This window comes from Fistularia commersonii, chromosome 2, assembly GCF_037954325.1.
Source record: "Fistularia commersonii isolate RoL2024-O1a breed Wild chromosome 2, RoL_Fcom_v1.0, whole genome shotgun sequence".
NCBI classification, from domain to species: Eukaryota; Metazoa; Chordata; class Actinopteri; order Syngnathiformes; family Fistulariidae; genus Fistularia; species Fistularia commersonii.
This window is the reverse complement of record NC_141285.1, coordinates 4,686,181-4,711,141: the sequence shown is the minus strand read 5'-3', so window position 1 is coordinate 4,711,141 and position 24,961 is coordinate 4,686,181. Positions and strand designations below refer to the sequence as shown.

The window sequence follows — 24,961 nt, the reverse complement described above, 5'->3', positions numbered from 1 at the left end:
TTGATGAGTTCCAAACCGCAGGGTGTGACAGGGCAGCGGTCAAAGGAGGGACCGATTTTTGGCCACCGTAATCTAATTCTTTCATGAATCAAATAATGTAATCATGGGAGCTGGAAAGTAACCTTCAAATCATGCTAATTGAATTAGCATTTCCTTTCTTGCTATATGGATCTTGTTCTATCCTGACCCCCATTAATACAAAGTGTGAAATATAAGGCCTTAGCTTGTTGATAGCGCCTCCAAATTTGTACCTTCCAAGTCATTTGAGTATTTGACAAGTACAATCATGATAGATGGAACTCTTCTAGGGGTCAATATATATACATATACTATGTATTGACCACTAGAAGAATTAGTCGTACGAACAACTTTAATGTAACTAACCAAAAAAAATGGGTTCTCAGAGTTACATAGCACCTCTATTTACCCACAGCATTGAGTTCCGGAAACCCTATAATTCTGCCAAAAGTATTTAAGGGAACACAATAATCCGCTGCTGAAAATAGTTCCTTCCACGCGAAATAGTCGTCTGCATGAGTATTTTTGGCTCAACCTTTGTCTTGTACTTGCTGCTCAGACAAGTGGGTCCGTTATGGTCCATGTGATGTAAATTTCATCATCGTGAGATGTACATGTACGGTCTCTCTTACACCCCCATCCAGCCCCCAACCCTAATACCACTGGGCTCTTACTTAATCCCCAGCAAAATCTGTTTGTAGTCAAACACTCAGATGACTGAAGCAGCATTTATTCAGATGGACTGCAAAGCTACAGCTACATCCTCAGGGGCAAACATCCCTTGCCTCAGTGGAAACATAGTAACCTGTTGTTACCATGGAGAAAAATAAAACTTCTCCGGTGGCATTTGCTCTATCTGGGTCTGAGGTCGCAGAAGGGGTTTTTAAGAACCACCTCCCATTAATGGGTTTGTGAAGGCACTGAGGAGCGGGTAGGAGAAGCTTTAGGGGTAGTTTGAGGGGAAGGCTGTAGTCTCCAAGCTCCACTGGACAGCGAGGATTTGACCACGCAGCAATTTGACATGTATGTTCGTTACTGTATGAATATCAAACCCCACAAGCATGTCAGTCAACGGAGACGCCGATGATGGGATTTCTGCCAGTAGGCCGCTGTCGGTCAAATACGTTTATCATCAGATTACATTGCAACAGATCAGTCGTCAAGCTGATGCTTTTGCCACGACGCCGGCAGGAAGCCAGCGGGGGGATCAGAAAACACCGAAGTCGGGGCGCCTGCTCTCTTGTGACAACTTAATGAGCCGGGGTGGTTTGGGGATCGAGGCGGACCAGGAGGGTCGGGCTGTCTGACCCGTTCATCTCCTCTGGACTTCAGGCTTATTAACAGCTCAGCAAGGCACAAACTGACCCATTAAAAATCAGTTTGGCATGAATAATCTAGAGAGCCAAGATGCGGTCAGTCTATTGCCCTGTGAAGGGGTGAAGTCCTGTCAGTTAGCATTAATTCATTCATTCATTATCCATACCGCTTATCCTGCACTCAGGGTTGCAGGGGGGAAGGTCGGCGCTGGAGCCGATCCCAGCTGTATAGATGCATATGAACATGCACTCTCTCATTCACACGTTTGGCAATTTAGGTTCTCCAATGAATCAACTGCATGTTTTTGGACTGTGGGAGGAAACACATGCAGACACTAGGAGAACATGCAAACACCCCCTGTCAGAATCCAGCCAGGGACCTTCTCGCAATGTGGCGGAAGCGTTAACATTGCGCTAACCACATTGATATTATCGCATCTTTACCCAGGCTAAAAGTTATTATTACCCCTCATGGTACAACATGGAAACAGTGTCTGCATATTTTAATGCCAATGTATACATTTTTTTGACTATTTTTGTTGAATTGCCGCTGTAAAAAGACACTACCTGCATTACGAACTATATAAAATTTTAAGTCGGATGTTAATAACAGGGTATGATATACCTTCAGTGACATGTGTGCCTTACTTGTTTTTTACATTTTGTTTCGCTGTTGTGTTTTTTAAGAGGTAAATCAACATTACATTGAAGAAATTATGCCAGCGTGAGTGTCTCTTTTGATGCGTTGTGTCTCGGGTACAAATTAATGTAGAGGAAAAGCAGAGGAATCAGTTGTGATGGGGCAAGAAAAGGGAAGTGAGCAGTGGTTTTGAACCAAAGTCACATGGCATGACATTTAATGATTCGGAAAAGGCTGCAACTGCTCTTTGACTTTTATAACAATGAGTCATTAGTTACTGTAGCTAAATGTAAAAAAAAAATGAAAGAAAGAGAAAAGAAGAAGAATAGAAGTGTTAACTGTGTTCTTTTTTTCAATGAAACCCTGGCTTGGTATTGTAATTGTAGGGAACCCACTATGAATCCAGTTCCAGATTATTTGAGACATTACTGTCCTTACTTGAGACTCAAAAATAAAGACTTACTTGAAAATACACAAAATATCCCAGCTCTAGAAATTGGATCAAATTCAAAGCGCATGTTTGGTTATTTTTGGCTCTTTCACGGGATTTGTCCGGCAGACTTTAAAAACAGATATGCCTGTTACGTGACACTGCAAAAAAATTAAAAGGAAAAAACCCTAAATGTTTCATCTTGCAAGAGCACAGGCGCATTGCCCGTGACCACGAAGGAGGCAGGAAGAAAGAGAGACAGAAGGAGGGAGGTGTGTTTACTCGCGGCTGTGTGACGCCCCCAGTGTCAGGTGACTTATAGGAAAGAAGTTGTTGTTCTCTCTTGCTCCGTCTTCCTTTCATTCCCCCCCCTCCGTTTCATAAGTTGAGTTTATCTACGTGATGAATTTTGAAGCTTGTTGTTTATTCGATGCGGTGTAAGATATGGAAAACAAGCCGCGATCGAGTCTGATATTTTTAAAATTTATTTGATCAGTTTTGGTATTTTAAGTCAGGTTTTAAAGTTCAGTAAATGTTGCTCAAATGAGTTTTGATGGCCAAGATGTGGTGCAATTCATGGAGGTATTGTTGGCTTTTTTTGAAAAAGTCTTTTGACCAAACCCCTAAATCTATGAATATGTGTCTACGTGTGTGTATGTGTGTGTGTGTGTGTGTGCACACGTATATCCCTCCATAGCAAACTGGTGAGTATGACACATTCCACTGAGACAAGTCACCAATAGTCTCAGAGTAAACGGGACACAGATACCTCTGTCTGCCAAACATTTCGCAAAAACACACCGATAGCGGAAAATTCAAAATGCTGCATTCACTATGCTTTCCGTTTTTGTTTTTTTTTTTTAAATTCAGGTCACGGGTTAGCTGGCTAGCATAGTAGGAGAGAGCTTTAAAAGCAGCTCCGGTTGTAAAAGTGACAGTGGAGTGGTGTCGTTAATAGGAAACGTATCAGTTATGAATGGAAAGATAAGATATATCCGCTGTCATAAATGTTCCTGTAGTTCCTGTAGTGGTACATGTATGTATATTCTCCTCCTCCCCTTCCATGTTTTTGCCTCCAACTTAAATCTGCAGTTCTTTTTGCTGAAAGTGCACTTCAAGTCAAACCGATTTTCAGTGAACACTCCGCAAAGAAAGACGCTGAAGCTGAAAACAGGAAGGTAATTAATCTTGGAGGGAAAGCATGCCGACTCGTACGTCACATCTGGTACAGGGTAAGTTGATTTTAGCTGGTTCTCTATTCAGTCCCCCCTCCGCCCCTCATGCTTGTCCGTTGGATTTTGCTCCGTTAATCTGTGGTTCATTCAGATGAATGTATATTTTACAAAATAAGACAGAAAATAGTAGAACGAAAGAAGACGAGTGTGTTCATCTTTATTTCTTTGGACAAACTAAACTAAACCAAATGTTATTTTAATCAAACATGGTGATGGGCGTTTAAAAATGGTTGCCTTCACACTGGCTACTGGGCAAAGAGAGCACTAAATATAAACATGTGGCGAGCATCAACTAGGTTGTCTATTATTCAGTTGTTTATTCATTATCTTTACCACTTTTACCACTTTCAGGGTCATGGGGGGGCTGAAGCCTATTTTAGCTGTCATTGGGCTCGACCCTAACCGGTCGCCAGTCGATCACAGAAGCACATAACTATTCAGTCTCTCATTTGTACATCTGCCCAATTTTGTGTCATCTACTGACTTTTGTACCGTTGGAGGAACCCGGAGAACCTGTAGGACACAGAGAAAACATGTCAAATCCACACAGAAAGACCAAATCAAACCAAAAACCATCTTGTTGTGAGGCGAAAGAGCCAACCTCCGCGCCACTGTGAGGCCCACTAGGTAAATTTATAAGAGTCCATCCAATTCCTTTTCTTTAGATTTCTGTAGATGTCTAGGCTGGCGTAGCACAGGGGGTGAGATCGGTCGTCCTGGGAACCGAACAGACCTGGTTTGATTTCCACGCTCCTCCTAGCTCACTGAAGTGTTGTTGAGCAAGACACTGAGCCCCCTAACTACTCCCTTGGTGCTGCTAAGTGGCTGCCTTCTGCTCATGGTTCCTCCATGATGGGTTAAATGCAGTGGTCATATTTCGCTGATGTTGTGCTCTATGTATAACTAAATGTGACAAATAAAAGAATTTCCATTCTTTTTTTACATGCATCAACTCGCAGTTCATTGGGTGATATTACTGCATAGTTAACCCATAATGCTAGATTTTGTACCCAAGTTTGTCAAACTCATTTCCCCAAAAATATCATTGTCTTTTATCAAGAAATTGGTCGGTCATCCAGAAGTAGAAAAGTACCCTCAACTACCCATTAATGACAAGGACCATTTTCAATTTATATGATGAAATCAAACAAACTTGTGCTGCAACCAGATGAATTCCCATCCCCAACTGTGCTACCCTTCAGAGAACTCTCAACAACAATGTCCAACGCTAATTCAAGATATTTTACTTCCACCACACCATCAAAAAGCCATGGACAAGAGCAAGTTGCTGGTAAATTATATACAAAATATGGGTCCATAGACGCTCCCTGTCAGCCTTAGGTTGACTGTTAGTACGATAGATAGCTCAGACATCTGGCGAGAGCTCTTCGCAACCTAGTAGTTTTTAAGGACATATTCAATTAGTATGTAAACGCAGCTGCTTAGACAAAAAAAAAAAAATGCAGATTATTGTAAAAATGTTTGTGTGTGACAGATCGGAAATGAATGTTATGAATGAGACATACACAAAGTGTGGAATTTACCTCACATAATAATGTTAAATTGTCCAATCTTAAAAAAGACATGGTGGATTGATATCCGAATCTTCAAGGAAACAGCTCATGTGTCTCAGTGACGTCACTTCCGATCATCATGCAACCAAACAAGTCTCTCCTTAATAAAAAGCTTCCACACCAACTTTGACATTTGAAACAAAGAGGCATGAATTCAGTGTTTTGTTTTGGGTTTTTTTTCCAGGGGTTAACTTCAAGATAAATAACAAAAATAGGTCTTTTTTTATGCTGAGATGGCACACCCTTGTGCTAACCATTGTCTCATCACAACATCCGCTGACTTCGATTCCTCTCAATCGTACTCTTAACTTCTGAGATTTTTTTCTTTGTGGTTGCAATCACATGACAACAACCAGCTCCATTTTGAGGGTAGCAGGAAACACTTATTGCGTCTCACATGTCTCACAATATCTTTTCTTTACACCTAAATCGTTCTCTTTGGTTGGTAATCCGGTTAAAAGCGGCGGTAATCTATTACTTGTCTGCCGTTGCCATCCTCCTACGCCAGTCCAGACTGGCTGAGTCAGCTCTGCTGCTCTATCACGACTCAGCCTGACACATTTCCCTCCCTCCCCCCCTCAACACCCCCCCTCCATCCCCAATGAATCTCTTCATTCACCCCAGGCAGGCTTCAAAACTTCCTCAGCTCCCCGAATTTGCCACATCTCTCCCTCACTTTTGTCCGATTCTAACGTCTCCTTCTCTGTCCCTTCCCGACTCGACGTAAACTCTTCCTCACTTTTCATCTCTATTTCATTTCTCCAGCCTCCCCCCCCCCCCCCCTTCTCTCCCCGTTCCTCTCTCCCTCTCTGCTGGCTGCCTTCAGGGGAGCAGAAGGGAAGTGAATGGCTTCAGCCCTCCCAGCTGGTCTCATCACCCAGCAACCCAGAGCAAAACAAAAGAACACACACTCGCACGCAAATGCACACACACATACACACACACTCATATGAACTCACACAGTACAGCCTATGAGCAAGTAGGCAGTGCACACACACACACACACACACACACATGGGCGGGTTCAATAGCAGATGAGTATATGCATTTTCTTAGACACATGCAGACACACACACACAGACGCACACACACACACACACATACCCCCACCTTTGCCCCCTCAAACTCACATCCATAAACAGGCAGCCAGCCGTCCACTGCAGACTCCCACCCATCACCCATTCTCCCATCCACAGTACTCTCTCCAGACACCCAGTCCTTTGTCCACAGTCTGCGCCAAACAAATATATTTTGGGTGAGTGGGGTGGATGGGTGGGCGGGGGCACAGATTAACATGTGTTCACACCCAGGCATAGACATACATGTCAACAGAAAAACAGCTTAATTTTACATTTTGGACCCAGACCGGAAGACAACTTCACAGAAGACGGAGGCAGCGCAACACGACAAGGTGATGAGCTGTGTATTCCAGGGTGGATTGTGCCACAGAAACCGTTTACCTTCGCTCTTCCTGCTTTATCCGTATGATTTTCCGAGGAATGAAAGCGGACGGTGTCTGAAATATGCTCGTGTCCAGGTAACGATGAGAGACAGACCAATGAATGGTGTATGTGTGATAACAAAACTTGCCATCAAACTGTTCATTCATTTATAATCTATACCGCCTATCCTGCAGTCGGGGTCTTTTTGGGGTGCTGGAGTCTACCCAAGCTGTCAAACTGAGAGGTTCACCCTGCAACCGTGGCCAGTCAATTGTTTTAATTCGCTCTCTCATTCACGCATCTGAGCAATTTAGGGTCTCCGATCGACATACTTGTATGTTTTGTGGGAGGAAACTAGAGAGCAAGGGTAGAACATGCAAACTTCTCGCTGTGAGGCGCTAACGACTGCGCCGCCTTGTTTTTGATAATTTCATTTATGTTTAATTCCAAAAAGTCCATATCCATCAGTGGTGTTGCACTGAGCACCCCAGAATCCGTGGCTTGCAGGACTGAAGGAATTCTGAAAAACACACATTCACAGAATGTTAATTCAATCCACTGATATTGATTCAGTTTAAGTTCATCCAGGTCTCTGTCTCATCGACAGCGTTGTGACTTTACTATTAGCAGCTTTGTGTAAAAAAAAAGCTTTGGTTGAGCGGGAAATTGTTTTTCATAAATTCTTAGTATTATCTTGAATAACTGGGTCCTGTGGAGCATTATTTTACTTTCAAATGGAACTTTTAAGCACATTTAAAATACAACAAATCATAGCTAAGCAATCTAGACAGACGACTACCAGTGAAGAAAAAAGCTTTTTTTTTGTTGTTGTATTTTTTTTTTCAGTTGTTTAGGTGATTGTTTTTTTTGTTTTTGTTTTTTTTTTTTATTTTTTAAATTGAACCCTGGTTTAATTTCAAAGAGGGGACCTTTCTGTGTTGAGTTTTAATGTTCTCCCAATGTCTGCATGGGTTTCCTCCGGGTTATCCAATTTTCTCCCACATTCCAAAAACATGCAGCAGGTTAATTGGAAAAAATTGGGAAAATTGCCATGACAGCTGGGAAAAGCTCCAGCATCCCTTGCGAACCTGAGTGCAGGATAAGCGGCAGAAAATGGATGGATGGACGTGTTGAATTTCAAATACCGTTGAGTCTTCTTCTCCATTTCGGCTTTTTAAGCAAATCAACCTTCTCCATCTAACCCTATTCTCTGTATCCTCCTCTCTTACACCAACTATGCTCATTTCCTAAAATCTTCTCTTTGGTCTTCCCAAAGTACGGCCCGGGGGCCGGATACGGCCCGCCTCCACATTTTGCCCGGCCCCTAAATAATACCAGAGATGCATTATGATTATTTATTTTTTTTTATTTTGGCCCCGTAATCATGATTTGTACATGCATAGAATGTAACATTCTAATCCACCCTTCTGCAGGCTGTGCCTCATCTGAAACCCCTCCCTCAAAAAAAAAAAAATCCTGGACACACCCCTGTAAAATAACACAAATAACACAACACAAATAACAGAATAGTGGTGAAAAGATTAGGTGAGAGAAAAAAAGATTCAGAATGCAGGGTATTTAACCTGGTAGGTGTGTTTAACTTGGTAGAACTTGATATCAGTTCTGTTTCATAGCCTGCTTGCTGGTTGTCACAGTGAATTTGATATGAAGACAGTTGCAAACAGTTGTGTCTACAAGAAAGTTAATCTTCCTTGGTCTTTTTATCTGTGAAAAACTTCAAAAGGGTTATTTGTTTATTATTTATTTCATAAATTGTGTTATTTATTTCATCGATAATGTTATTATTAATTTTCTGTTCTTTTTTTTTTCCTGCCAAGATCCCAGAAAGGGTTGATTTTTGGTTATGTGTGGCTTTCTGAAAAACATAAAAATGTTTCGTCACACTTTTTGTTAGGAACTGCCTCTCCCCCCCTCCCCCTCCCCTTCAGAGAAGGGAAAAGTTATTTGGCCCTTACAGGAAAAAGTTTGGGGACCCCTAATCTAGACTTCCTGCCTGGCAGCTCAGATTCCGGCATCCGTCTACCAATATATTCACCTTTGAGTCAAACGGTTGAAATACTGCTCGCTTAACATTCAAAGTCATTTTCTTCACTGATAACTATAATCTTTCCAAACCCTAAAGTGCCCCGAGAACCCATTCAACAGCAGACAAACAATTTACAACTTAAAGGGCATGAACTTAATTGTTGCAAGTGAAGATCCTAAAATTTCCTTTTGGTTTTTGTATAGTTTCACTTCTGATTTTGAAACCTGCGCTGAAGCGGATGTTCTATCCAGCTCTCAATCACATTTTGCATCTGTCGTGGCAGATGGAGCTTATTAAGTTGTTATACAGAAGCGCAGCTGAAATCACCGGACTCGGTCAGGATCTTTTAGCCTTGCGATAACTAAAGCCCGGTGTTCAATTTTTGTGTCCAACGGCGCGCAGCTGGACTCTAATGTCGTCAGATGTTGGGTTGAATGAGATCACATGAACAATAATTTACATTAGTGTTCCATCCAGGTTTGTATTACCATCAACAGATTGTATCGATTATACTGATTTGTAGTTGAGTTGTTAATAAACTGACACACACAAATGTTAAAAGTGACACAACATTAAGAATCAAGAAGTGGATGTGTATCAAGTCCTTCCAAGACTAACGCCTGCTTTTGTTTTAAAATTCCACATGCTATAATGCTGCAGGTTAATGGTAAAAATGATGATCAGAATAATATCACTGTCTATTGTAGCCAAACACACTGAGCAGGATTTACAAAATAAAAATTAAAGAATATATTTAAAAAAATCCATTTTACATGGATTATCGATTGGTTAATTGAAGACTGTTAACTGATTACGGGTGTGTATGTTTCCATATGGAGCTCTGTGATTGAGAGATGGTAAGTCCAGCTTAATCCCACCCTTTTATTCATATGAGCTGAAACTGGCTCCTGCGACCTCGACTGCACGATAAGTGGCATTTAAACAATGAATGAATGAATAAATCTTGTTTTTGTCATTACAAAAAGCCAAAAGTTGAAGATGACGTTGAATCATGATCGGTGGCCAACCCCTCCTCAACAAACAGCAGGTACGATGGGAGCCAATAAATATACTTTCAGATTGTTTATTGGTTTTCAAAATCAGTCAAATAGAAAAAAGTAAGACACAACTCGGATGTTGGTCATTTTATTCCATGAAACATTGTAGAAGTGTTTCCTTAGACATTTTTAGATGAATATGTTGGCACTTGAAGTCACTATAAGAGAGATATTGAATTATATTTATATAACTCATCAGTTCCAAGAGTCCAGTAGTTATAAGGATGTATGGGTTACATTTATATGACGACTGTAACATGTTAACAAGGCATTCGGATTCAAGTGTTTTTTTTGTTTATTTATTCTTCCCATTACTTTAAATCTGCCACTGATTTGATTGTTATACCTCTCTGGCAATCCATTTTGACTATTAAATATGGGCCGCTGTGAAAATATGTTGGTTTTTTTTTGCAAATATTCGGACGTTCTGAACGCTTGTGTCACCAATGTGTGGTCATTTATCAGCGACTGCCAAATAATAAACAAAACTAATATAAAGGGGAAAAAACTCAGTTAACTGGTCTAAAACTTCTGTATTGCTGGTGCCTTGCATGATTAACAACTACCGGTAAGCAGAAGTCTGTGTGGGTGTGTGTGTGTGTGTGTGTGTGTGTGCCTCTGGATATTTTTGGTTATGTCTGGGCAATATAATATCGATGCATCAGGAAGACCATTGCGAGTGGAAATTGATTTACATTATTTAAAAATTACCTCTCAAATGGTACATATATAGATATATAGTAGTATTTGTATATAAGTCTGTTTGTCAGCTGCAATATATTACTTGATGGAAATCAAATTTCAAGTTTCAGAACATAAACGTTTATGTTTGTGGGAGCATACACAACCACATACACACAGACGCATACACACACACATACACATAATATTATCTATATTTATTTGTATGTACCATTTTGGGTGTCATTTTTAAATTATGCACATTAATTTATACTCCTTTATAATTTGATTTATACTTTCTTCCTGATGTTACTATATCATGTCGCCCAGATGTCACCAGTCACACACATACCGAGTGGCTTATTTCGAGGGAAATGGAAAGCCTTTGCGCAACAAAATAAATTGTGTCTTTTTAGAATCAGCAAAGGGAAATAGCTGTGTGTGTGTGGGGGGGGGGGGGATAATCCAGACTACTAAATATTTAGATTAACTTTCTTCTTCAGCGATGGGATTCGCAGCCAAATCTAACAAATCTAGTAAAATACTCGTCTAGACTTTAAAAAGCCAAAACCAATGAAACAAATGGATGGGGAGTTAAAGGGCGTGAGATTTTCTGGAAACATCAAAAAGTGGAAAAACCTGAGAGAAGCTTCTGCAACCAAGAACATAGGATCGGATGATATGGAATATCCAACTAAAAAAAATACACAAAAAAAAAAAAACAAACAACAAACAGAACTACATCTACCCATCTGGTCAAATTTACTTTCAAAATAGTCCAGAATAGATGGAGATAACTGCTAAAAAACCAAATTACAATTGCATTTTAGCAAAGTCATTCAACACAAACACACACACACACAATCATACATACACAAAAATAAATCGGGATACTGGTGATATTACTTTGCCATCTTCTACATTAATTATTGACTAGAAAAATCCACTTTCAACGCTAATTTAGGAAGCGACACGCACATGCAGCTGTTTATGTACATTACATAGGTCATTGTAATGTACATAAACAGCTGCATGCGCGTGTCGCACATCTTCCTCAACAGCGAGTAAAGCTTCTGGATAAAAATGCGTGTGAACACACCGCTGCTTGACTAACTCCTGGACTCGTGATCCCACAACCTCGGACCTCCCACTCTCCGTATCACAGGTTTGGACAGCGGGACAATGATTTCTTTTTTTCCCAGTTATAAATGGTTGAAGTACTTAGCATGGAAAAAAAAAAAGATGAAGCCGTGTAAGCGCACGCCCGAGGCCGCTTGTGGGTATTTTGAAGATGATGCCACTGTAGTACTCCACGAGGCCAAGAAGCAATAATGTTGATTTTGTTTATGGAGGGCGGCGCGGCAACAGGGGGGCCGTTCTGTGTGGAGTTTGGTTCTCCGGTTTCCTCACACAGTCCAAAAGTATTTAGATTTTAAGTATCGAACAGCTGACTTTTCACCAGCGGATGTTGGCAAGGTAACCCTTTCCTTTTGCTATTTCAGGTGCAATTAAAGCCTCATAAAACACCAGGATTGTACATGCTGAACTTTACAACTGGTATTTTTCCCTATTTAGGATTGTGTTTTTATCAAATCCCACTTAATACCACATAACAGAATACTGGTATGGTATTAATTTGCTGGTATGCTAATGTTTACCTGTCATGAAGACAACTGGTCCTCTTCTAAAATACAAATAAGCACCTCATTCCTTGTTCATTCCGCATTTGTTTTGCGAGTAAATCTCGAGATGCTGGAACGTGAAATAGAAATACAGTAATATGATAAATTTATGGAGATATTTTGTGTCCGATGTGTTCCCCAAAATATATGGGTATGTAGTGACCAAGCCAATTGTGCAAGCCAATCCTTGTGCAATCATCATTCGCTGTCAGTGAGGCAATAGATGTAGAAATAGATAATCAAATGGTCAATAATTAACTTTAAAATCAGGGCCGTAGTGCATTAGGAAATCTCATATAAACAAACCTGCACTGCATTACTGCATGTTGGTGGTCTTTATCAAACATTCAATGTGTGCGTGTGTATCTTCGTGTGTGTGTGTGTGTGTATGGGTGTATATCATTCCTGCGGTACAGACGGTGATGAAGACTTTAGGATTAAAAGTTTGTTGGCATCAAAACGGTTCAATAATGACCTTATTAAAAATAAAAAACAAAAAACAATCCTGCAGGCTGGATTCTCCTAGGAGTCTTGAATGTGACATGATTTGTTTGATCTAACAAATACTGTGCTTTCAAGGGCTTGATAAGTTGGTTTTTTTTCTCCTTTTTTTATGGTTAAATGTAGTAAACCCAAATAAGAATAGGATTCCCACTGCAATTTTTGGATTAAAAATAGATAAATATATTGTCAGTATCCAGTGCCTGATTTAAGGCGTTGAAAAGAAATTGAATTTATAACCAATACAGTGCTGATGTTGAAAAAAATAATGAATATTTGGCAACAAAAAAATGTATCTCAAGTGCATTAGGTGACGTCTCCGGTGATTTTCAACCAGAATGATGACACCTGGGCAACAGAGAATACAGAAATGAATGACTGCGTTGTGCTTTTTAACTGCGCTGTAAATTTATTGTCCATTTCATTAAGATTCAGTCTTTTACCTTGCATTTTCAACATCGGCACAAGTGGCTCTACCAGGCGGCCTGAAAACACTGCGTCTCTGCCCCGTGTCTCATCTCAGGTATTAAGCCTGGCCACTCCACGACACAGCGGCCATTATGTAAAATACTGTTCAGCATATTCTCAGCGAATGTTCGGCGAGCGGGAGGAAGAGAGTGGGAGGGGGTATTCCAGCAGTACATGATGTAACCAGGGCTCAAACATAAGTAGCGGAGATGTGAGTCACAGATCTGAGGGAAGAAACATGATAATTACAATCCTTGCATTATTTGCATTTGTTCGGCACGCAAGGATTCAGATATCAACCAAACCTTAAAAAGAAATCTTTATCACATCATGCTGTGGTGACCAACAGTCATTTAATACACTGCCTCTAATATAATGTTCTATCTATCTATCTATCTATCTATCTATCTATCTATCTATCTATCTATCTATCTATCTATCTATCTATCTATCTATCTATCTATCTATCTATCTATCTATCTATCTATCTATTAGTCCAGTCAGTGAACAGTGAATGCTGGTTTATCTATTATTAATAATTTGTTCATAAAGAGCACAACTGTACAAACAGTTTCCTCTGCCATCTCATCCATCATGCTTGTGTGTGTGTGTGTGTGTGTGAACATGCATGTCTTCTACATAGAATACAAGAGCCGCTGCCCTCTTTGCATGTATCAACTGCAAAGGTTTATTATGTGTTAATGTAAAGTAAGTGTGTGACTACATACTCCAAATGAGGATGCCCTCATTGTTGCAATGATACATTTGCCAAATAAATGTGCTCCTGGAACGTAAAAATAAAATTTCCCCTGCAAAAAAATCCTGAAAACCTGATGGAATTGTAAACAAACCGTTTTTTTTTGTTTGTTTGGTAACTCATTTTTTTTCCTCACAAAGGATTGTAATAAATCATGTATAAATGCATTACATATGTCGTTTCCTTTTCCTTTTACAGTTAAAGATGAAGATTAGCGGATGCCATCTTTAATATCGATGAGGGGATCGTCATCTGAAATTGGTACACAGATCATACACTAGTACTTAAAATTATCAAATTATCTGTGGGCAAGTGTACTTTTATATGTATTACGTATGTATAGATGTCTCTTTCTATACATAGAGAGAGACACCTACACATACATAAGAGCTACATTTACATAAGACCCCTTTTAAGAAAATATGATTATGCACATGCCTGCATAGTTATATATTATACATATATAAATATATATGAGATAGAACCAGATAGACTATTAATGTCCTGTGAGGGAAATTCTCCTTAAGCCGTTAATGCAGTACAACTGTTTTTTATACGCACCCAACATACATGAGTGTATAATAGAAGAAAAAAAAAACAGGAAAACAAATTAAAAAAAGCACGATGATACTAACAATGTGCAGGGCAGAATAATGAATAGGTGCGTACAGAATAAAAATAGCAAACCGTTAAATATATAAAAATAAATAAATATATATGTTATTTTATATATATATATATATATATATATACATACATACATACATACACACACATATATATATATATATAATATGAATATGTGAATTCTTGCAAGACATGTCTTTGTTCATATTTTTTTTACTCTTATTATTAATTAATTAATCATTAATATTTAACATTTATATTAAGTCTATATATATGTATTATATATATTATATTATATAATATATATTTATATAATTATATATATAATTAATATTTTTGTCTTTTATTTATATTTTTGTTTTCATTACCAATATTTCATTACAAATAATGGAAGCAGCTTTGAATGGGACATGTGACTTAAGAACGCTTCAGATTTTATTTTGCGTAATTCATAACTGATATAGATACATGCACACATGTATGTACAGGCGCCTGTGCGCTCATGCACACACTCACCTACACAGACACGTGCACGCACATAATGAAAAAAAGAGTAAAAGAGAAGCAGGAAAAGGTGCTGCTCGTGTGAATATTGAAAAGGAGGTCAGTGCCTGAAGGGGTGGGGCGATGGCGAGCATGCTACTACTCAACAGACAATGTACAAGAAAGCTGAAACACACACACACACACACACAAACACACAAGACCGACACACCTATTGTGTCTATCACCTATTGTGATGGTGAGCTGACAACTGATGGGCTTTACCTTTATCTTTGCTTTGCAAGCCCACCTTACCTATGAGATATAAATGCTACCGTATATCCCGGGAAATATTGGCGTCCTTGCAACTCAAATCCGTCACAGCAGCAGTGAAGTCTGTCATTGTATGTCATTTGCACAAAACCAAATACGCCACATTCTGACATCTGAGCTGTTGTATGTTATGCATGCATTTCAATGTCTCCTCACTAATGGGAGAGTACTTTAACACATATTGCCCCCCCCCCACTCCCCTACACACACACACACACACACGCAGACACTGAGCAGTGTAGAGATGCAAGTCATAATGTCCTCGAACAGGTCCTTACATCTACTCATAAATTTGTACCTCCAAATGTATATTCTAATTGCAACAACCTGCAGATGTTAATAAATATATAAAAATAAATTATTTGTATCACAGTGTAAATGATATTAGTATCCAGTTTTTAGAATTAGGATGGGTGACAGTGTTCCAATGATGCTTTTCTCAGTCATTGGGGATTTTTTTTGCAGGGCACCACCAGTAGCTGTTGGAGGACGGTATGAGGATAATAAACATCCATCCATCCATCCATCCATCCATCCATCCATCCATCCATCCATCCATCCATTCATACATTCATTCATTCATTCATTCATTCATTCATTATCTATACCATTTATCGTGCAGCCAGGCTCGCAGGGTAGCTGAAGCCAATCCCAACTCTCATTGGGAGAGAGGAAGGGTTCAGCCTGGAGCACCATGTGAACACTAACTGAACAAATGCAAATAATAATAATTGCAATTTTAATTGCAAATAAAATTGCACTTACGGTTTGCTTAGTCAGAAAAATCTGTTCATGTTTGCGATTTGTAATTTAAAGCCAGATACTTTATCTGGTGGGTAACTAAGTGCTCTAAAAACACACTGAAATAAAAGTAGCACTGTGGGGGGTGTTGGTGAAGGGGGTGGCTCAATATAACAACATGAAAAAAAATCTAAACTACAATTATAGCACAGTAATGACAAGTGTGTAGACACTAAAAGTCCATCATGAGTGATTCAAATACACTGCGATTGAAACAACATGCAGCAACATCTCTAGAAGTTATTCACTTCTTAAAAACACCAAAATAAGTGCATCATTCTCTCGGGATGTCCTGACAAAAATGTGTTTTCACAAGTAACAACACGATGATTGGTGTGAAGACTAATGTTTTTAGAGTCCATAAAAGTAAGGCATTTCTCAACATTTCACAGGCATTAAGTAATTATCTCTAGAAAACAAAGATTTGTTATCATTAGATCAAAAGACATCTTTCCAATTTCCTTCGGAAAAAGTTTCTTGTTATCTTGAAATTATGATAAAAATAAACTCGAGATCCTTGGGGAAAATAGTGAAATTAGTGTTTTCATGAGAAAACTGACCCCATCACTTCTCAGTACTATATTTCATGTGCTTCTTCTGAAGTAGCAAAGTGAACTCACAAATTTAATTGTGTTATTCTGCTAAAGATATTTTTTAGTTAACCTAGGGATTTGTTGTTATCCTTGCATGAAATTACACAGGCCTGCATGTTCATCAAAGTCAAAGTCAGTTTTATTGTCAGTTTTCTCCACATGTACTACACATACAAAGGAATCGAGATAACCTTTCTCACTATCCCCTGGTGGCATGAAAAAATAAATAAAATAAATAATTGTAATAAAGTGCTCATGAACAGTAAAGTGCACAATAAACAATAAACATTAAAGTATAAAGTGTATAATGTATGAAGTATGAAGTGTACTCAGAAATGAGTAACATTTGTCTGATTTTACTTAATTAATTAGGACTGTTAGACAACCAATAGGAATATAACACACAAAGAAAATAACAAACTTGAAAATGAGGAATGAATAACGTTCCACTATTTGAATTCAATTTAGTTATTAAAGTGAAACAAATGCTCCGGGTAATGTTAAAATATCTCGATGTTCAGGGGCCAGTTTCTTTTCTTTTGTACATGCCTTTTTATCTGCTAAAATAAGAAAATATGATAGAGAATCGTTCAGCAAATCCAGAAACACTGGCGAATAAATTCCGCTTATCCAATAAAATGAGTAGTTTAGTCATACATTTATGAAATCAGCAGTCAGAAACACAATTAAAAAGAAACTGTGCCACTGACTGGGGCTCTTAAAAATATTATTTCAACAAGTAGATGTTTGACAAATATAATCTTTTTTTATTTCTTTTCATCATCTTAGTTTTCTTCTCCTTTATTGCCGACCTCTTGCTGTTTTAAGGGGTAATTTTGTTATAGTTTTAGAAACTTTTGCTCCAATTTGTCTGCCATTTTCCTGTAATTTGTGACGATGTCATTTTATCATTTATCATTATTAGATAATATTGATAGTCCTGACTATTGATATTTATTCTCACATATCCATCCATCTATCCAAGCATGGTCAGCCTGTCCCAGCTGTCATCGGGTGGGAGGCACCAGTCAATTGCACATATACAGACAGACAAGCATACACTCACTCATTTGGGGCAATTTTTCCCAATTTTTTTATTTCCAATTATTGCATGTTTTTGGACTGTGGGGAGGAAACCGGAGAACCCGGAGGAAACCCACGCAGACGCGGAGAAAAAACACAAAATCCACACAGAAAGGTCCCCTTGTCAGAATCGAAATCAGGCTCCTTCGTGTTGTTTGTTCTAAATGTAATGCAATTTTCAAGTCATTCTTTAATATGAGATGGTTTAGTTTGATGTTTTTTTTTTTTTTTTTCATCAATTTAATTTCCAATATGCTGATTTTCCCTAGAATTGCAGTTGATCGGCTGCAAAAACCACGATTCAGCGACCAAATCACAAAGTACATTATGCTATCGCCCACCCTGCTGGACTTGCACCTGCACCTGTACCTGCACAGGCCAGCGGCTCCCTGCAGACGCCCAATTTCAAGGGATTATTCTGAACTTCTGGTTGAGGGACACCCAGGAGGAGCAGAAGAGGAGGTGCAGTACAGAGGGGAGACCTGTTGGAGCCAGTGTGCAGCACAGTAACACCACTCCTAGGGAGGGATTATTGTGCCGGGATGCTATCATCACTCCGTCTATTTATAGTGCACGGCTCCCGCTCCCTCTCCCTGCGTCTCCTTCAGTCTCTCGATCCTCCATGCTGAACACCGAACACGTCAAAAAAAAAACAGAAAATCACAAGTATGCGTTCCTTATCCATTGCACAGCTCTGCTTTCCAGTCTTGGTGCATCCAAGACGGCAGGTGTTAGAGAGCAGAGAGAGCAGGTCTTTGAAAGTACTCAGTTACATTGGGTTCTTAAAGCATCACTAAATCAATGTTTTGCTTTGAATCAGTTGTAGCAAAAACTTAGCTTATTACTTATCTGAAAAAAATGTATTCCATTAAAATATAGGGGAAGCAGAGTTGAAGAGATGGATTATTTTCAGTTAACATCTTCAGGTTGAAAAAAAAAAAAATCACCAAATAATTTAGCTGATTTTCAAGTTATTTGTTTATTAGGTTTGTCGCAGCTCATGTATTTCAAACAGATTTTCATATAATTTTGTGAATATCCTGTTAATTTTAGATATTCTTTTTTACTGTACTTGCTTATTTTAAGGTTTTTTTTCCTCTGTAGATTTTATTTGCCCAAACGTTTTAGGACACTCAAGGCTTTATTTTCCATTTATTACTCCATAATTATGTTTTTTTTTTCTTTTATAATGGTTATTATTATTTGTAATGCTCTTTTTGGGGGGAATTTATGGTAATTCTTAACACAGTTTCCCTGATCCTACCTTAACACTTGTTTCGAACATGAGACTATAAACAAGTGAAATATAGTTGTATAGAAGTTTAATGGTCACTCTCATAATCTAACCTGCTCACCCGCCTCGGGTGTAATTCAACTGTTCAACAAAACACTCAGATGAATTTAATGCAAAATGATCGCCAGTTTCAGGTCTGGAGCTTCCATCCGGTCTGTGAAGCTCCTTCCTAGTTTTCCGACGGCGTACAGGACCGTAGCCAACTGCGGCTGCCAGACCAGTCGCAGTGTCTGAGCCCTGGGTTGAGAACACAGACGACAATGGCATTTTAATCAGGATTAGCTGCTAAATTAGAATCCTGGTTGCTTGTGTAATCCTGTCCACAAACTTCCGGCAGCCCCTGAGGCCATTTGACGGCGGCTGATTCACTCATGGCATGCCGGGCCGGGCCAGTGTGGGCCTGACAAATGACCTTCCTATCCTCTACTTTTCCTTTCGGCTGTTCCCTTCAGAGGTTCCTGTAGTGAATAGTGCGCCACCATCCAACCGTATCCTCTTCATTCCCTGTCTTTTACACAAACTTACTTCTTGTTCTCTTTCACTTCATCCATAAATCTCCTCTTTGGGCTTCCTCTTTCCTGGCTGTTCCAACCTCAGCCTCCTTCTAGCAATACATTCACTATTCCTCCTCTGTACATGTCCAAACCATCTGGCCTCTCTTGACTATATCTTCAAACATCTAAAATGTGCTGACCCTCTGATGGACTCAATCCTGATCCTGTCCAATGACATAAATCCCAAAGAGAACCTCAATAGCTTGATCTATGCTACCCCTAACTCTGCTTCCTGACTTTTCCTCAACACCGCTGTCTCTAAAACACACAATATTTCTGGTATATCATCCTTTCCACTTTTCTTTTGATTCAGGATGAATCTCTTATCACATCTGACATGTTTCTTCACCTGTTTGCTCAAGTTTCTTCGCCTCTTTTCCACGCTCCCCACTTTTTTGAACTGTACTTAAAATGATTTTAAAGTCAGCTTCATTGTCAATTTCAAATTTTCCTCCTCCTTTATTATCTCCTCTCCCTGTATCTTCACCATCCCAATTGGGTCTCTCTCAGTCACACATTTGCTTTCTGTCTTGGTGGTGTCCCTTCCAGAGCATACCTCCACCTCTCAAGATTTGACTCCATCTGTTCCCTGTTCTCACTATAGATCACAATGTCATCTGCAAACATCGTGATCCATGGAGATTCTTGTCCAACCTCATCTGTCAGCCTGTCCATCATCGAGGCAAACACGAAGGGGCCCAGAACTGATCCCTGATGAAGTCCCATCTCCACCTTGAACTTTTCCGTTACCCCTACAGCACACAGCACCACTGTCTCACAACTAGCATACATGTCTTGCACCAGTCTAACATACATCTCTGCTACTCCAGTCTTCCTCATACAGTGCCAGAGTTCCTCTCTTTCCACCCTGACGTATGCTTTTTCTGGATCCACAGAGGAACAATGGAGCTAGATACTTCTCTGTCAACATCCTTAAAGCACATACTGCATCAGTAGTACTCTTTCTCGGCATGAGACCGTACTGCTAGTCCATAAATGCTCATTATTGCTCTCAGTCTGACTTCCACAGCTCTTTCCAATAACGTCATAGTATGGCTCAGCAACTTTATTACGCTGTAGTTATCATCATTCTGTATATCTCCCTTGTTTTTAAGAATGGGCATGAGCACACTTCTGTTCCACTTCTCGGTCATCCACTTACTCACCAAGATCCTGTTGAAGACTCTAACTAGAAACTCTACTGTCTCCTCTCCTCGCCACTTCCATACCTCCACAGGTATGTCGTAAGGACCAACTGCCTTTCCACTCTTCATCCTTTTTAATACCCTCCAAACTAATCCCTGCCACATCGTGGTCTACAAGAGTTACCTGTTCCACTCTTCATTCTCTCTCACTTTCGTCTTTTCATCGCTTTATGCAAAGTACTCTTTCCATCTTCCCATCACAATTCTGGGACCTGTCAATAAATTTACCTCTCTATCCTGAAGAAAAAAAGTACCTGTTTCGCATCTTCTCCTTTCCCATCTCTGCTTCCCCTGTTCCAACACTTTGTACTCTGTTCTGCCGTTGTCCTCTTCATCTTCCTTGCCACCGGAGTCATCCAGAGACAAACCACCATTCTATGCAGTCTAGCTGCACTTTCACCAACCACTACTTTGCAGTCACTGTTACCCTTCAGATTTCATTGTCTATACAAGATGTGGTGTACTTTCATGCTTATTTATGTTACCCTATGTCCCTGCTACTTCTGGAAAAAAGGATTCACTACAGCCATTTCCATCCTTTTTGCAAAGTTTACCACCATCTGTCCCTCTGTGTTTCTATCCTGGATACAAAACCTACCCATCATTTCTTCATCACCTCTAGTTCCTGCACCAACATTCCCATTGAAATCTACACAAATTACCACTCTACCTCATCTAATTCACTCTAGAATATCTCCTTCTTTTCTAGCTTGCATCTTACCTATGGTGCATGGACACTAGGTACATGTAGTATTGCACCTTTAATTTGTAGCTTCAGACTTCTCACTCTTTCTGACATTGCTTTTCACCTCCAGAACATTCCTAACAAACTCCTCCATCAAGAAGACTCCTACTCTGTTTCTCTTCCCATCAATATCACAAAAGAACAACTTAAAAACTGCTGAGCTTCTAGCTATGCTTCCTTTCCATCTGGTCTCCTGGAGACACGGTATATCCACCTTTCCCCTCTGCGACATGTTAACCGACTCTAGCTTTTTCATCGTTCCAATATTCAAGTTCCTCTCGAGATTCTTGCCTTTCTCTTCCTTTCTCTGCTTACAAGCAGGCATTTCTCCTCTTCTTTTTAGACCCACAGTACCCCAATTTTCCACCTGTACCCCATCGGTTATCAGCATCGATGCCAATCGTTGGCAACCTGGGCCTCGACTGCTCTGGTCAGGATGTCATGGGTTTGATTCCCATATTTAGTTTGCTGCACATTGGATGCCATTCCTATCACACAGCCCAGCTTTTGAAGGAGAACGCTGGCTTGAGCCCCCCTTGGAGCTGCATTTGAAAATCAATCTTTCCATATGTAATCCAATCTTACATGGTTGCTATTAAGAAAACACATTCAGGACAGAATGCAGGATTTCATAAAAGAAAAGGGGGGAAATATTTTTAGCCACATGAAAAGGGGTTCAAATTATTGCCCTACAGGGGGTCACAACAGTCATCCCTGCTGAAACATAAAAGGTAGAGGGGAGCAGCTGCTGGGGAACGAGTGTTGGGTCCCAAAAAACAGAGGCTCCCTTCTGTTAATATGAGCAATGTGAAGTGTTTGATGTTTGACAGAAAAATCTATACTGTGATACTGCGGACATCCTCGCCGTTATCGATCGCTTTCAAACCGTCCCAGCAGACAAAATCACAGAGCGGAAAGAAAAACACTTGTCGGTTTTATAAATGACAGATGGTGTCACTCTGGTCAGGTGTGTTACTTTCAATAACAGAATTAAACTTCTGTATGTAGGTGTTTACTGCATGCTTGATGACACCGTCTAGTCTGTCATGCGCTCTGGTCTCAGTCATTTTTAAGTTATAATTTCAAATTAAGCATGTCGATTCTTAAACGACATGCTAAAGTCATGATATTAGGATATGACATTTCAATATCATGACGTTATAAATATCAAGACATGCCATAAATTATGGTACTGCGATCATTTTCATAATTTCATTATTCAGTGTCTCCAAATAGCAAATTAAAAGATGGAATATTGACTATGCAAGAGGGCAACAATTCTAATTTTACAGTTATTGTTGTAAGAATAATGCAACACAATAAGCCATTGGATTGTTGATTTTTTTTAACCGATGGTGTTTTTTAGTCCATTAGCAGATTCATCACATCACATGTGCTGCACTCTTATATAGGAAATCAGATTAAATGAATTCATATGACGAGTTGTTCTATATATGGGACTGGAGAAAAATTCAAACTACTGTTACTCTATAAGTTTAGCAGGCAATCCAATTCAAATAAGTCAAAAAGAATTTGATGCTTCCAATAGTTTGTAATCAATCGATGATGTCTCTACCACCTGCATAACATAATTCTTGTTTTTACTGTATTGCACTAATTATCCAAAGACCAAACAATTACTTTCTCTTTGGTATCCCATCAACAGATTTCACTTAAAGATAAAATACTTTTCTGTACTAACAGGCTTGAGAGGCTGCAATTTCATCATGTACCATTGAAAATGCAGGACACCGCAGGAGCTCTTACATGCTTGAAAACTAGGCGGGTTTACGATCCACAAATTCAGGACAGGTCACTAGATCTCACATGTTGAACCTTTCAAACCATTTTAACTATTATACACAGTAAGCATCATTAGAATACCTATTACGGTTAAAACACCTGGAAATTGAACATGCTGAAACACAAACCACATGTGCTTTCTATGTATGATAGATCTGGTCCCAGAATGCAGGTTTGCATAGAACCAGCAGCAGCAGCAGCAGCTCAGGATGTGTCTGCCAGTCAGTGATGGAGTGTGAGAGCTTACAACCTGGTTATATAACGCAGGCAGCAGCAGCAGCAGCAGCAGCAGCAGCATCATATAATATGATGTCTTCATGTATAGGAGACAACACTGTGATCAACTGACCTGTTCTTTACAATCTTTAAAACATATATACATTAAATTGAATTAAATCTCATTTTTTAAAATGCTTAATCATGTTGTTTACTATATTTTTTCAATGCAACCGACATGATTTTAATTTTATGTCATGCAAAAAAATATTATTAATATTTCTCTAGGAGAACCCCAATTGTTCAGTTGCAGCCTCTCCACTGTAGTTCCAACAGAAGCAAGTCGGCAGAGAGAAAAAAAAAACAAAAACACCTTTTTATATTTACTGCAACAACTATGTGTGCAACTCCGACACAAAAACTCATGCTTATAACAGAACTTCATAAACCGGCAGCACCAGAATGCAACATCCTCTGTATGTGTGTGTATGTGTGTGTGTGTGTGATGAGTTCACGTGTAGTTTAAAGACACTCACTTTCTATGACTGATCCATCCAGCACGCTACAAAAGTGGAAAATTTAATAAAAAAGAAATGGCTCTGGGTTGAGGTGAAGGGATGTTGGTTAAACCGGGAGGCTCTGTCCTCTGCAACCGGTATGTCTGCTTTCTAGTTTCAGTCTAAACTGATGGCCTGGGATGAAACAGGAGGAAACAATCCAGCAGCTCCAATGTCAGCCAATGCGAAGTCATGCAAAAACAGCCAGTCTGGTGTTGTATTTACGTATCGGAAAAGGGATGGTAAATTCTGAAACCCAGTAGTGCTCTGATCGGACGCTTTCAACATTATTTATCATTACCACATCCGGACCATGTATGGTTTATATGTATTACTTCTTTTTAAATTTTTAGACCCATTAATTATTTCAGTGAAGCAGCCAATAATTAATATCCAATGGTATTTCATAGCTGAAAACATTACTATTTTTCCATTAAATATCTCTCTTCTTTTAATCAATAATATCATTTTTTATATAATGTAAACAAACACAATACTAATAATAATAATAATAATAATAATAATAATAATAATAATAATGATGATGATGATGATGATGATGATAATGATGATGATGATGATGATGATGATGATAATAATAATAATAACAATAATAATAATAATGTGTTTTTAGATAAATAAAATGTGAAATACACAATTGTTATCAGTTAGATATCAATGATGTCTGATTGATAAAGGATGTTGTTGCTGAAAGCATCTATTTTTAATGAATAACTTGAAATCGTCACAATCATCATTTTCATTTCAATGAACCAGATATAAATAATGTCATCAGACATTATTTGGTACAATAAAAT

At 39.1% G+C, this 24,961-nt stretch overlaps 1 protein-coding gene across 1 annotated transcript in view; it reads right to left on the bottom strand.

Moving 5' to 3' along the window:
- Positions 1-24,180, bottom strand: part of sertad2b (SERTA domain containing 2b) — a 51,529-nt gene extending 27,349 nt beyond the window's left edge. The window contains exon 1 of the mRNA XM_086164982.1: positions 24,123-24,180. The gene's annotated coding sequence lies outside the window, so the exon portion shown is untranslated. The remainder of the gene's footprint in view (positions 1-24,122) is intronic.
- Positions 24,181-24,961: the final 781 nt, after the last annotated feature.